The following is a 15,201-nucleotide window of genomic DNA, read 5'->3' as shown; positions in this document are numbered from 1 at the left end:
CTGGAGCTAAAACTTGTAAGCTCTCTGCTAACGTCAATCAGGATTCGGTGGAGGAGGTGTCATGATGTGGGCCGGCATCCTGACTGGAAAAAATAAATCTTATCATGATTGGGAGCCAGAAAGGAAATCGTGATTAAAATATAGATATATTTACATACTGGCAAAGCTAAAGAGTAAGGATAAAACAAAACGTGATCTGTAGACTGATTCCTCCTGAATTATTAGGGCGGCATTTTGCAAATAAACAATTTTACGTTGGCAATCAATTAGAGTTAATTAACATTAACAACAGCTCAATTTAACAAGCCAATCTGTTTTATGTGATCCCTGAAAGACGGGAACTATGGTGAAATTGTAAATCATGTTCCCAGCAGGAGGCGAGCGGTTATCCTTCACATTTAATCACACGGATTTCACAGGCGTAGCGCTTCATTTACATCTGTATCAAAAGAAAACGTTGGAGCAAGCGCACGCATCGCCTGCAAGTGGAAATTCACTGCAGTCAATTTTTAGTGAAAGGCAAATAGGAATGGGGAGTCTCTTTTTTTTCTTTTTTTTTTGATGAATGCATGTGGGTGGCGGTGGAGAGCGGCTGCCAAATCAAAGCAACGAAGCAAATGAGGAATAAGCAAAACCAGGAGGAGAGAAGCTCAACCTTTGATAGGTGGTGGAAACCAACAGGCTGGGAAAATATTGAAGGTTTTGAGGAGATGTTGCTCCCTGTAGAGCGAATGAATCACACAGGGGACGTGGCTCTGCCCAGAGGGAAGGTGTATGTTTAATAGAGCTGCTGCTCACACTTCAAGTCATCCTGACACCACAGGAAGTCCAGCGACTGTCCGCCTGCATCATAATGCCGTGTTTACACTCGCTATACTGTGAACCGAAACAGAGGCTACAGGAAAAGACGTCCAACAAGAGCGACTTTTTATCAGACGGCAAACAAGTTTATAGACACACAGAGTCACTTTAAGGAAAACTGGATTTATGTACAGCAGGGATTAGAGGCAGGAAGAGACTGCAGCATGTATGCTAACAGCTAGCTTCAGATACTTCCAGAAACTGTACTTTAGTAAGAGTGGTACGACTTCAACATATTTTTACTCATGTAAAAGTAAAAAGTAGCCGACCAACAAATTACTCAAGTGAGAGTACAAAAAAAATTTGGAAAAGTTTACTAAAGTACTGAGAAACTTATCAAATGATCAATTATTTAAGACGAAACAACATAAAGTTTTTGGTATTTTAAAATTACAATAATTTATAAAAAAATCAAGCAAAATAAATTTTTCCAATTCAGTTTTTTGCTATTTTAAACTTTAACAAAAACTGCAGGTGTGTGTCTGTTTATGGTGAATTTCTGGTTAAAACATGTTTGTTTTTTCATTCAGTTGGTAGAAAATCCACAGATTTTACTCAAGAGAAGAAATACTTTAGTATTTAAAGTACTTTAGATAAAAGAGTAGAAAGTAAAGTGTAGTAAAAACACTCCTAAAAGATTTTTTTAAGTTTCATTACTCATGAAAACTAGCTGTTGGCCTCTGAGTTAAATTTAATGTTTAACTCTTTTCACCCAATCCTCACTTTCAATCTGTGAGTTTTTCTCCTGACACATAACAGCAGTTTGGATCTTATTTGGTGACAGTTATTTAAGCTAAGGCATCTTACATTTACAGTTAGATAATAATAATAAATGTTCCTGGACAGAAAGTTTCCTCCTGCTGCTGAGTTTCCGTCTGAAAGTCCTGAGTGATTCTTCGGTTCTGCAATCGTTAGGCTCCATTCATCTCGATCAATAAGCAGCGGTGTTCCTCGGAGTGATGTTTTAGGACCGGTTCTCGCGGGCAATCTGCAAAGCTATTTTGTCTGAACAGCCCAATTGTAAATCCGATATTGTAAGGTCAGATGTGAAATGAGCAAATCAAAAGTAATTTGTCAGCTGCTGCTGTTGGTGGAAGGAGATCCTGCAGAGCAACGCCGAGGTTGATCGACCTGCTGGAGAAAAGTGACTTTTGAGTCCCAGTCAGGGTTGTTTTAAATAAAATGCTTAGATTATTAACTATTTGTTGGGAATAATCAAACAGGACAATGGATATTATTCATTAAATTGGTTTAAAGTTTTCACCTGAACAAGCTTTTCACATATTCTCTTCTTGCAGGGAGCTTATACATTTTTCTACTGAAAAACACAAAAGTAATTTTTATTTCCTTTCTAGTACAAATATGCTTGAAATAAAACAAAACTCTCTTAACTGGAACTTTTCAGCAAGATACAGGAGCTTGTTTTAAGTAAATATATTCTTAATATTGATGGAAAAAGTCCGAGTTATGTTGGTAGATTATTTCACTTGTAACAAATAATCTTCCAACAGAACAAGAATTTTTCTCCAGAATTTAAATTTATGTGCAAGTAAAACGTATTTTTTCAAAAATGCCATCATAAAGATGTTTTAATACTTCAGATTTATTTACAGGGATTTCATAAAGAGTCCCATTTGATTGTACATGAATTAAAGAGGAAAACAAGTCTGGAAAATAAAATGTTTTCCATACTAAATTCTGTCTTTTTATGTTTCTGATCAACAAGTTTTGTGTTTTTAACTTCCACTGGTGGAAGCAGAGAAAGTTAGAGTTCATTTGTGTCATTTTTGTTGTTATTTACTTGATGTGAACAAAGTTCTGATTTATTTTTTTCTTTCTGGTCATACTTTTCTCAACTTGGAAAACAGTAAAACAAAACCAGTAACGTTTTGGGGTTTTTTTTTTAATTAAATGATCTCTGAATGTTTTAGCAATAATTAGATACATGTTCAAGTCAAAATGTCTCAAATAGAAGCAAAAACAGTAAAAAATAATCTGTCTAAATGTAACTTTCTGCATAAAATGCAAATAAAAGGAGGTGGATTTTTAGTTTTTGCTCTGATCAGCATAAATGGGGCGATAAGGCAGGCAGATGGTGGATCTGCCCCAGCCTGAAGCCACAGCTCTCTGACTGACACGACACTCACTGAGGTTACACCGTCGGTCCGATTAGTCTTCCATAACTGAGTAATGAGGCGACCGTGTGGCTCTAACACAGACTGATGTGTTTTTCAATCTGGTCGGACAATAAAATTAAGTGAAAGCGCATTAAAATTCAAGGAGCAGGAGGGAAAAGTTTGACTCCACCTCGCACTCGTCTCGCATCTTACTCCTCATCTTTCAGCACGAAGCAAAAGCAGGATGATGAAGAAAGCAATTGATTAGAGATGCAGCCACAATTAGTCTTCATTACGTCCAGTTTTATAAAGAAATCAGCTATAGTTTGATTAATATGTCGTTTAATTCAATTTAAAGCATCTTGGCATCTGTCTGTGTCACTTCCTTTGCTAATTTATGTCTGAATGTTGTTTACAGTTTTTATTGGTCTTATTTTATTGACAGAAGGATCATCAGTTTTCCTTTTTGGGGGGTTTGCCAGACTATCAGGAGTTTTCACACCTAATACTCCGGTAGACTCAGTTTGATTGGGGACCAAAGTTGCAACATTTGTTACATTTTCAGCTGCCGTGGTTCACATTCACACTGCACCGTGTCCAACGATCCAAACTATTGGGAAAACCTGTTCCCCTCCTCACCTGTGGGGGCGCTGCACCAAGAACAACAAAAACCTCTGAAGGAGACATGAATGCAACTTCCAACTTCAAGAAATGTGAACATCAGATTTCAGCAGTTGTTTTATTTCTGTTTTGTCTTTGGCGCTAGTTACGTGCATTTGTTTCGGTTTTATTTACCCAGAATGCCGTGCGTTGCACTCTGCTTCCTGCTTTACATTCATATTTCCATTCGAACTGCATCAGAGCTCACTTCAACAGAACAGAGACCATTCACACCTCCCCAAATGAACCAGACTTTCTAAGCAAACAGAATAGTTTCATAAAATCATTTTGACAATAATCAGTAGTTTGAGTCAGATATAAAACAGATCGGCTCCTCCACCATCTATCATGATGATAAAACTCATGATTATGTTTTATCAACAAATATGTGTCGTGTATTTGCAGTGAGTTACGGCTTCTATTTTATAAAGCTTTTAAAATGAAGCTCCCTGTTCTTCTAATCTCTGAGCAAACACTAGAGGAAATTCAAACCATCCAAAGATCTCACCGTATTTACTGACTTAAGGTTTTTCCTCATGTAGTAATGAAAACCTCTTGAAACTCTTCCCACTAATGGTGGACATAATGGCAGCCAGTGCATCAAAGGGCAATATGGCTGTGCAGATTAGATCATAATGTTGATGAGAGCTGCAAACAGAAGCATCGCTAAGAAGGATGTGAGAGGACCTTCTGCTCCTTTGCTTTGCCTCATTTAACACATATTTTCTCCTCTGCAACGGGTTTTTTTAAAATACGGAGACCAATCTGAGGAACTGTTTACATGCACCTCTGCTCATTTGTAATTGCGTTCACCTCCAGATGTGCAGAAAACGGCGAGTTTGTCAAACCCAGAGAGTTTTCTGATCAGCCGCTGGACCTCAGGGAAGACATTTGCTGTTATTTGGTTTGAGCCGAGTCTTTTCATCTGGCAATGTCATTTTAAAAAGGTCATCTTTCTCCACAAAGACCGAACTCATTAAATTTATCACACAGACACAAACTGTTACAGGCGCCGCACAGATGTGAGAAGCGGCCCCTGATTCCAATTGTCTGGTTGAAATACAGCAATTAAAACATTAAAATTAATTTATTCAGGAAATGTTGCACGTTCAGATGGTGGGGATTCCAGGCGCATAACGCTGAATGTTGGGGGTGTTTATTAGTTGTATATATTAAATCTTCCTGCAGCTTTCGTCCCCTGAGCTGCTTGGTTTTATTATTAGGGATTTCCAGGTATCATGTTTCCTCCATATGAGAAACAAGGCAATAAATCTTTAGCTTTTCCTTGTGTTGAAAAAGAAAATCTTAAATAATTCACTATGATGATGAATTAAATGACTTACTTAAAAAAAGTAAGATCATTTTCCTGGTTAAGAGGTTTTATACCTTTATTACATTGATATAATGTAATAATACCACCTTGTTTCCTAGGTTTATTTGTTTTACCTTAATAAATGAAATTCTCATTTGGAAAGTGATGTTTGTATCTCCTCATGTTGTCTTTGTGTGATATTTAAACGAGTTTGATATAAAACATTTCAGATGACAGCACTGCATGTGTTTGAGCTGAGGGAACCGACGAGACAAAATCCAAAACTTAAATGATGTTGGTTGGTATCCTCAAAGGAAACCGCAGTGACTCAGTCCAAAAATGTTTACAGTTCTCATTTCTGAAGATCTCCCAGAATGTCATCTGTTTGAAAAAGCCCAATAATTGCTTATCTTCTAAGTGGTGGCAGCTTATTTCCACAAGTGTTCAGATCTATCCCTGAAGAGCCCTCAACACCTCGCCGTCACGCCGCGCCCAAACACTCCCAGAAATAAAACGACACAGAGAGTGTGGATGCATGATTTTACAGGCTCAACTTTAATGCCTGTGTTGCGATTCTGCAAAAAGGCATTTCACTCTTTGGGTTTATTGACCGGCTCCTTTCTGCCTCAGCTAGAGTGACCATCAGATCAGCCATCCTTTGCTTCACAGTTTATGAACATGGAAGGTAGCGAGCTGATGATAGACTGTCGGGATGTGAAAGAGGGATGGCACAAGATCCAGAGCCAGGCTGGCTGAGTAATTTCAAACAACACACAGCAACCTGTGAGTGGAGAGTGAGGGAGGGTAATAAATGAGTCAGGAAAGTGGAATACTAAGAAAAAACAAAGTTTGTCTGGATATTTGCAAGTTAATCTGCTAGATTTTGATGCAAGTACAAACTCCTTGCAGCTGGATGTCACAAGCTGCTCCACAACAACAACTAGCATTGGTTTTAGCTGCCAATGTAACACGCTAAATCTTAAATGTACATCTGATGTATAAAAGACAAAGGAACAAACTGCTTTGCTACTTATTGTCAACATTACAACAACTAGATAAGGTCAGGAAAAAGTTCAATTAAGAAGAAAATAGCGAGAGAAGGAAGTAGCTCAGTTATGCTAGCTTGACTATGATAACCTTAACGCATAGATGTGATGTATCAGTTCAGTTACAAAATAAAAACGATAACATCGATTCAAGTGAGTTTTACAAAATCTCTCACTTTATTTGTGTTTTCCACAAATAAATTTAACCAATCACTAAACAATCTGTATCTCAGTTCAAATTTTAGTAGTTTTATTTTATATTTTGAATTACAACTCATTAATTTTTTCTAGTTCAAGCATCACTGGTCAGATTTAAACAATATAAGGGAGAAATTGTTTAAATAATTTAAAATAACCAAACTAGCAAAATTAGCTTAGCTAATGTAGCTTGTCTGCAAGGTAAAGCGGATATGCAGCCGTCTAAGACGGCGGCTCTTTAGTGAACCGTTTATAGGCTTGGTTAGCTTTCTTACCTTGATAAACAATTGATGATTTGAATCATTGAAATGTGACAAAACAGAAAAAGTACATTCTCATTACATGCAGAGAATGTATTTTTACATATTTTAAATATTTAGAAATATGTGTTTAGGACTAACACACAACCTGTCATTTCAGATCCAGACTGAAAAAATTAAGATCGCATGACCTCAATATTTTCCCATTGTCTTCAGAAAATTGCTTCTACTTCTGTTCTTCTACTTGGCATCTTTTTTTCCAATCACAGAGTCACAAAAGATCCACAAAGTGTCTCCTGCTCATGTGCACCGTCAGCGCTGCTGTCATAGCTGCACCAGTGCTTAAGAGCACGATGCACATGTGCCAGCTCAGCAGCTGTCACCTAAAAGTGAGGAAGGCCAGAAAATAAAAGGAAATCTGCTCTTACTTGACACATTTCAAGTTGCAAGAATGGCAAAACACTGCCTGAAGTCCGGTGGGTAAACAGAGCCAGACGCAAGTCGCTCTCTGGAAAGTGTCCACCTTGCAAAACAGCCCTTAGGAAAGGAGCTGAATCTCCAGCTGCTGCAGGCATGCAGACCAGATCCAGACAGACTGCTGCCAGGGAGGCACTAAACTCCACATGTTTCTGTCAAAAAGCTAAATTTTTCATTTTTAAACTTGGCTGCAAACCTGTTGCAAAATTATAACTTTCAATTTATATTGCTTGAACTTTTTTAAAGTAAGAAAAATGGATTTAATCCAACTTTGTGTCCATTTAGGCAGAGCTAGGCAAGGTTGTTACAGTTAACGAGAATTAATGAAGTAAAAACTGAAATGGATAGGACATTTTTTTAACTGAAGTAAATAAAAATGGTAGTTAATTTGATCTGATAATATATCATTGCACTTATGCTAGTCTGCAAAATGGTGGCAGTCAGCTGGTTTTTCCACAATAATTTAATAAATGTTTTTGACAATGGTATCTCATGTTGAGTATTTATTACCAAATCAATAAAATCAACAATACTTTAACCTTTTTGAATTCTGAATTTTAAACTACAACAATAACCAGTAAAGACTTAACAAAAACTCAACACTATTTAGCTAATAATAACTAATAAAATCTAGCAAACACACTTAAACTAACTGAATTAGATAAACAAAAAGTCACAATGAAATAACAAAAAATCCAAAACACTGATTAATCGTCAGGTTTTTGGTTTTTGAAGATTTAGGTTTTGGAAAATCTTGATTTTTTTCCCACCGATTCAATCATTGGGTTTCAGTATCGTCGGCCATCTTGTTTGACAAGCAAGTTTTACAGCTTCTATTTATTTAGGTTTTGAATTCATATCAGATCAAAATATGACAGTCAGGCTAACATTTTTTATTGTCATTATAAGACAGTAAAATTGCATAACAATAAAGTCAAAATAATGAGAATAAAGTCTTAAATCTACAAGAATAAAATAATAACACTGGGAGAATGAAGTAGTAAATTTATGAGAACTCCAACACAAAAAACGTAAAATTAATTATCCAAGTTTATCAGCAACATTTTTCAGGTAAAATTGCACATTTTCTGCTGATATTATAGGTTTATTTTCCATAATCAAATAAAATTTCTTTAATAATCTTTTATACAACTCACAGAAAGGATGATTGAAATAAAAACCAATTCTTTAAAATGTTTTCTGTCATTTTGAATTTCATCTGGTATGAAAAAAAAACAGATTTTATTTTTAACCTTTAGCTGTATAATTATATTGTAGCTCTTATTTAGTGTCTAGTAAGTTTCTTTCTATTCCATTTAGTATTATGTGAGTTTTTCCCCCCAAGTTAAAAATGGATTTAATCCCACATTAAATTAGTGGAGACGTTCAAACTGGATTCTCCTAAACTTTTGGATTTTTAATATGCATGTCCTGCAAAAGAGAGTCAAACACTGATTTTTTCATCAAAAATCGCTGGAATGTTTAGAATTTAAAACGAATGAGAGGGTTTCCTTTTTTAAAAAATACAGATGTTTCACCAGAGGGCAGCTAGAAAAAAAACCTAACCAGCTTTTTCATCTGAGTGAAATGTCATAAATCATACAGTTGAATTTATTCATTCATGATATTAGAGTCCAGTCTGAGCTGGAATAAGCTGAAAAGTGACAGGGAAAGTTAGCAGCTTATGATTTGTCTGGGATGAGAGCAGGAGCTGCTTTCTACCAGGCAGCTTTTAATATATTTTACACAGCAGTTGTGACTTTAATGCCTAGTTATTTTCACATTTGTATGCCTGCAAACTTTATGCCGCCTATAAAACTGCTTCCTTCCTGCTCATGAATCATCCTGAAATGAGATTTTTAATGCATCAAAGTAGCTCCATAAATAACAAAACCCACACTGGCACCAAGGATGGAAAAGTAGACGTTCACTTGGAGATAAACCCATCTGCTTTTACTTTTTAATTTTTTTTTTTTTTACATTTATTCAACGCAGACGGTGGCTTATGTGATCTCACAATTCAACTGCACTTGCTTTCAGCTTGTTCGAGAGGCGCCCGGAGTGGGAAAGGTGGTCGGCCATTGTTGCATGGACAGGTATAGTAATTACATTCTCCTCTATTCAGCCACTATCTGCATACAGCACCAGCAAACCTCACTCAAACTCCATTATACACTCACCAAATGGAACAAAAGCGCAACATTCACTGGGTTTGGCACTCCAAAGGAGACAGAAGCCTCTTTTCAGGTGATACATCAAATTGTGCTACAGTCAGAAGCTGCAGACTATAACTTTTAATTCATGCTATTGGAATAAGATCTCATCAGCTGCTATCCTCCTCAAGGCTCAAGTGCATTTAAAGAAAAACCCATTCAACCAGTTTTGCTCACTCATTTGTTTGCGTTTAATAAAAATGATCCATATTTACTCTGCATGATTAGAAAAAATGGTTTGAAGCAGCGCAGATATCAAGGCTGAATTTCTAAAAGTGAGAAATTGTGCTTAAATGTAAGAACACGACTGAAAATCCTCAATTTTTTCTAAAAATACAAATATTTGGCTTTAAAATGGTTTATGAACCACAGTGGAGTGGTGCATAAACTGTAATAAATCCCATTTATTACAGTTTATGCTCGGGGAATTCTCATTGGTTAGCGACCACAGATCACTATGAATGGATAAAATCTACAAAAACTTAAATAATGGCTATTTTAATAGCTGAAACATAAAATATACCTTAATATGTATCAATAGAAACAATAGAAACCGCGATAGCGCTACCACAGATGCTAACATCTACAATTTTCCTTATTTCCACTCTTTGGAGTTCAGCCAATCAGCGCCAAGGAAAATAAATGGCGCTTCTGGATTGGCTGCTTTGCAATATATAGTGTTGTAGAATATTAGGGAACATAGTATTGTTTTTTAGTGTTTATCCCTCAGATATGCCGTAAATGTAGCTAAATTGAACTGTTGGGTCTCAGCAGACGATTCCTAATGAATACAAGGGCGCCACACATCTCATGCAGGGTTGGTTGAGAGCGCACAGATGTTACACTGGAGCCTGAAGTAGCACACAAAGCAAAGCACTTGTCTTGTCTGATGAGAGGGCTCATTTGGAGCTGCCATTAGTAGACATATGATTTATGGGTCTGTCTTGCTGCTCCTGCAGGAACCAACGCCGCTTTCACTTCAGCAGCACCAGGACGCGGCTATGCTCTGCTGAGGTCTTGTGTATCTCAAAGTGAGCGTTAGTGGAGTGGATCAAAGCTACAGAAAAGGATTTTTTTCTTGTTGTTTGAGTGAAAAAGTTACCTGAATGTGTTTTCAGCATGTGCCTTTGAAAAATACGGCGTTAATATGGCAAAAATCAGCTGGTTACCCGAGAAAAAAATGTCAGAAATGCCTTAATATTCTTCCTTTATCTTTGTTTCAAATAAAACACCATGGATTACATTGGATTTGCATGACTTGTAATTGTTTTTTTGTTTTTTCGCTTTCGGCTGTCAGTCAGCTGAATAGCATCACTCGGCAGATGAATATCCCTCTTTTTTCCCACTAACATCAAAGTTTTTCCACTTGTCAGAAGCTCATACGCTGGACCGGAATTTGCAGAATAATTTACTTTCGAAAGGTTTTAATTAAGCTATTTTTTTCTCTGAAACGTGTTATTATTCACTGAAAAATCACCTAGTTTTACACTGAAAATATCTGAAATACTCAAAAGAAAATGCAGGTAGGGAAGCTAGTCTGCATAGCAACAATGCTACTTGACACGCTATTGGCTATTGGCAGTTACAAAGCAGCCAATCCAAGCGGAGCTTATTTTCCTTGACTCTGATTGGTTGAACCTTGAAGAAAAAAACAGTAGTTGTTAGCTTCTAGTGCTAAACCGGGAACCAATCTGAGTATTAATGAATATTAAGGTATTTCTGTGTTGCAACTATTAAAATAGGACGTCTAGTTAATTTTATTTACATGCATACATTTACTTTCCTTTTGTTCAGTTTTTCTGGTCCCTACATAGATTAAACTATAGTTAAAATTAAAGGTTTTACTGCTGTGTTAAAGTGAACAGTCAGGTTTGTGAGTTATTTTTAAATCTTTACATCTAAGTGAAAGCCCATCGGTTGGCCACATTATGGTTGGAAGAAGATGAAGCAAACTTAAACTGACATATTTTAAAAAAACGTTTTGGTTTTGATGTAATTTATCTTCAAAGATCTGATTTGTGAGAGTTAAAAAGTGCATTTTGAGATTTCTAAGTGGACCCAGATTGTCAAAGTACGTCTGTTTCTTATGAATATCCTGGACTGGACGCTCAGCCTTAAGGTCTATTAGGTTTTAGTTTGGCTTGAAGGTGTTTCCTCATTACTCATGTGGGTTCTGGATCAGTTTTAGAGGAAATGGGAATCAATCTTAGTAAAAATGCTCCTTTGGAGCCAACACTTTAATGAACAGAAACAAGGTAAAGCTTTTTTTTGTTAAGAATTTGCTGCTACAGATAGAACAGTTTTATTTTTTTACCTAATTTTTTCAGGGTTTTTATTTATTTATTTATTTTACATTGGCTGATTGAACAAATTAAAGTTGTTTCAACCAGTTGGACCAAACTTGTGAAGTTATTGGTGTAATTAAGTTTCTGTACTGGTGCAGAAATTGTAATTCACTATATTTATGCCTAAACTCAGAGCTGGTTTTCTGTGTTGGATCGATATCAGGAGTCGTGGTCGCTCCTTTCATATTTAGTTTTTCAACTTGTACCTTTACATAAAACCACATTTAACATCACATCTGGTTTGTCTCCTCTCTTCAAACTAGATTTGCACTCTGAGGTTTCTCTTCCTAACGCGGCGCTCTGCTACAACACATCTGTCCATCTGTCAAATCCACAGGTCCATCAATCAAGCAGGTGAAAGCATGAGTGTGCACTACCACGAACACCCATTAATCACTCGGAGACGTGGACACCGGTGGGTTGGATCGGGTGTTTAAATGCTGTCAATCCACCATGTTTGAGAGAGATGGAAAGTTTTGGACATGATGGGCGATTTGATGTGAGGTTGGAACGTTCACACTGGTGCGCAAACTCAGATTTAATCAAAATTATTAATCCTGAAACAAAATAAACTACTAAAATTGAAGAAAGGGAGCATGAAGTATTGCTTCTTCTATTTATTTTATATTTTAAATGAGTCACCAGGGGGATTAGGAAGATGAGAAACAAAAATGCAATAATTGAATAATTATTTTTAGATATTATTTATAGATTTTCTAATTCCACTTATGAAATTACATTTTTTCCATGACATAAGTGGAATAATCTGTCAGTGGAACAGATTACAGCATACTAAAAATCCTTTTATTGGTATTTATACTATTCTGTACTTTTTACTTTTACTTGAGTAATTTTATTAGAAAGTATTTCTTCTCTTACTTGAGTAAAATTTCTGAATTTTCTGTCCACTGAATGAAAAACAAACATATTTTAACCAAAAATTCACCAGACAAACACAAACCTGCAGTTTTTATTACAGTTTCATGTTTTTTATTGATTTGTATGAATTATTGTCTTTTTTTTTTTTTGTCCTTAAAATGCCAAATTTTCCATCCAACTTTATGCTTTGTTCCATCTAATGATGCAATTTTTAAATATTAAATGATTCAGAACTTGAGTAAACCTTTTACTAAATACTTTAATACTTTTGAGTAATTTCTTAGATGGCTAATTTTTACTTTTACTTGAGTAAAAGCATGTTGATGAAGTTCTGCTCTTTTTTCACCCACATGTCCTTGGATAGAGTTTATCTTCTCAAACTGCTTAGTCATCATTACCTCATTTAAGGCAGCTATTATCTAAACCTGACTGCAGGTTGTTTAAAAACAGAAACTACTGAGGCGAATCCATTGTAGCTGCAGTCAGCTCCAGGGTTGCTCAGTGAACCAGCAGGAAATCCACAGGAACACGCTAACTGACACTCAGGGAGCATAACTATGATGCACCAGTGGGAATTAATGTAGATATTACCGCCCTCTGGGGCTCTTCAGCTGAGCACAGCAGCTGCAGAGAGAAAGAGCAAGGTTTCTGCAGCTGCACTCAGACTTGAGGGGGAAAATAAAGTGTGTATGGAGGTATGATTAGTGAGAGCGGGTCCAACCGGTCCCTCCAGGTTCTTCTGCAACAAAGCTGGTTGGCTTTTTGTTTTCTTCTTGCAGAGTCGCTCTGGTTGTTTTGTTTATTTGTGTTTGTAAAAGAAATCTCCTGTTCTTAATTTTCTGGAAAGCAGGAAAAGAGAAAATTGAGGAATACAATTATTTTTGTTTTCTGAGGGTAGAAATGGCAAAAAGGACGATTTTGAAAATTCCACTGGAAGTACTGGACTTTACTGGCGTTTCAATCTAGTGTTATTGGTAACTTGACATTCAGAGTTGATTATTGACATGTAATTATAAAACAAATGATCCACCACACAATGAGTAAATATAAAGCAGTTTTCAAATGAGGGTTTCATTCATTAGGGGGGAAAAGTTTTTCCTAACCAATCTGGATTAATACGAAAACACTCTTTTTTAAAATATTATTTTCTATTTTTAAAAAAGAAACTATTTTTTTATTAGAATTTAACAAATCTGTATTTTAAATTTAATCTCAAAACTCTTAGTTATTTTTATGGAAATGCAAATTTTGTTTCTCAGATTTAACTTTTTTCACTCCAAATCCCTGAAATTCAGATTTTAATCTCATAATTCAGACTTTTTCTTCCTCTGAAATTTAACTTTTTCCACTCTGAATTAATCTAATCATTCTGATTGGTTTTTTCTCATATTTGACCCTTTTTTTAAAAACTTATTTATGAAATTATAAACTAATTCATAGAATTCTGACTTTAAAAATTCAGATTTTAATCTCACTATTCTAATCTAGAAATGTTTTTGCATAAAATTCTATCTAAAATTCTCACTTTTTTAAAATAATTATTTAAACATTCTAAGAATTTAAATTTTTTTTTCAGAATTTTAACATTTTTCCTCAGAATTTTCCCTTCTTAATTTAAAATATAACTTCAAACTCAAATTTTTCACTTTGTAAAATAAAAAATTTAACTTTTTCTTCAGAAATTAAACTCAGAATTTTAAATTTTTTTCCTCAGAATACTCCCCTTTTAATTTGAATTCTTATAGGATGCTAATTGGAAAATGTTTGAAATGCCAAAAGAAGGAACAGATATTTTTATCTTAAGAAAAAGGGGCAGGAAGTAGAAACTACAACTACATTAAATGGGATGGAGAGGATTTTGCATCCAGAAATGTAACATTATTTGTCTACTGGTTTTTAAATTATGAAAGAAAGAATAATTAACATGAAAAATGGTGCATCTGAGAAAAAAAAACATTTTCTGCAAGATTTCTATCAACAGAGATAATTTCTGTTGCAAAATCTGACAGCGACGTTTTACTAATCTAATATCACTCATTCATAACTTAAACACAAATCTATAGGAGATAATAATAAACTAAAACGTAATCCCAGCATATTGCGTCTCCGTAAAGACAAACATTGAAGATATTGCCACTTTATGAGTCCATATTTATATCTATACATTCAGTATTTGCTAATAGTGAGCATTGAAATATTTTAAAGTTAAAACTTCATGCTGCATTTCTTAGGACTCAATATAAACAAATAAAGTAGATTTTTTATTTTTTTTTTTTGATGGAAAACCAAAATAAGAAAGCAGGTCAATGAATAAAAGTAAAACTGAACTAATAGATTCAGGCCAAACTCATTACATGCTGAAACTTTATCAGCACTTTGAAAGACTGAATGCACCTGGTTTTTATTTAGTTTATTTAGTCAACAAACGTTCAGCCTTCAGGCTTTTTTCCCCCAATTACTTCTAAAGGCAGAACATTCAATCATTATTAGATAAAAGTTTATTTAGCTGTGCTTTGTATAACAAATACCAAACTGCACTGCTTCACATTTTGTCACCATATCACCACAAACCTCCAAGTTAATAGGATTTTATCTAATAATAGTCCAACACTGGTTAATTATGAAGTAGAGGAATGATAATAAAAATCTGACATTCTAATTTACAGCTCAATAACAATCAAGTAGTGATTTTTATTACAACTGAAGTTAAAATAACATAACAGAGTGTTTTCATTCCTGATAGTCTAATTGATATTTAAATTAGACCACAAAACAACTAAAAACATGCTTTTATTTTACACTCTTTATATTTTTAGCTCAGCCACTTGATCTC

At 35.2% G+C, this 15,201-nt stretch overlaps 1 long non-coding RNA gene across 4 annotated transcripts in view; it reads right to left on the bottom strand.

Annotated features, from left to right (window-relative positions):
- The window catches only part of LOC122827137, a 110,498-nt gene that overhangs the window by 38,683 nt on the left and 56,614 nt on the right, over window positions 1–15,201 (bottom strand). The window contains exon 6 of one of the 4 annotated variants that reach the window (XR_006369970.1): window positions 6,889–7,083. The exons of the other annotated variants lie outside the window; for them this stretch is intronic. This is a non-coding gene — a long non-coding RNA (uncharacterized LOC122827137). Of the gene's footprint in view, window positions 1–6,888; window positions 7,084–15,201 lie in introns of those variants that run through there. 4 annotated transcript variants of the gene reach the window in all.

Source organism: Gambusia affinis, linkage group LG24 (assembly GCF_019740435.1).
Source record: "Gambusia affinis linkage group LG24, SWU_Gaff_1.0, whole genome shotgun sequence".
Lineage (NCBI taxonomy): Eukaryota > Metazoa > Chordata > Actinopteri > Cyprinodontiformes > Poeciliidae > Gambusia > Gambusia affinis.
The sequence above is the reverse complement of the archived record's forward strand: the minus strand, read 5'-3'. Positions and strand labels throughout refer to the sequence as shown.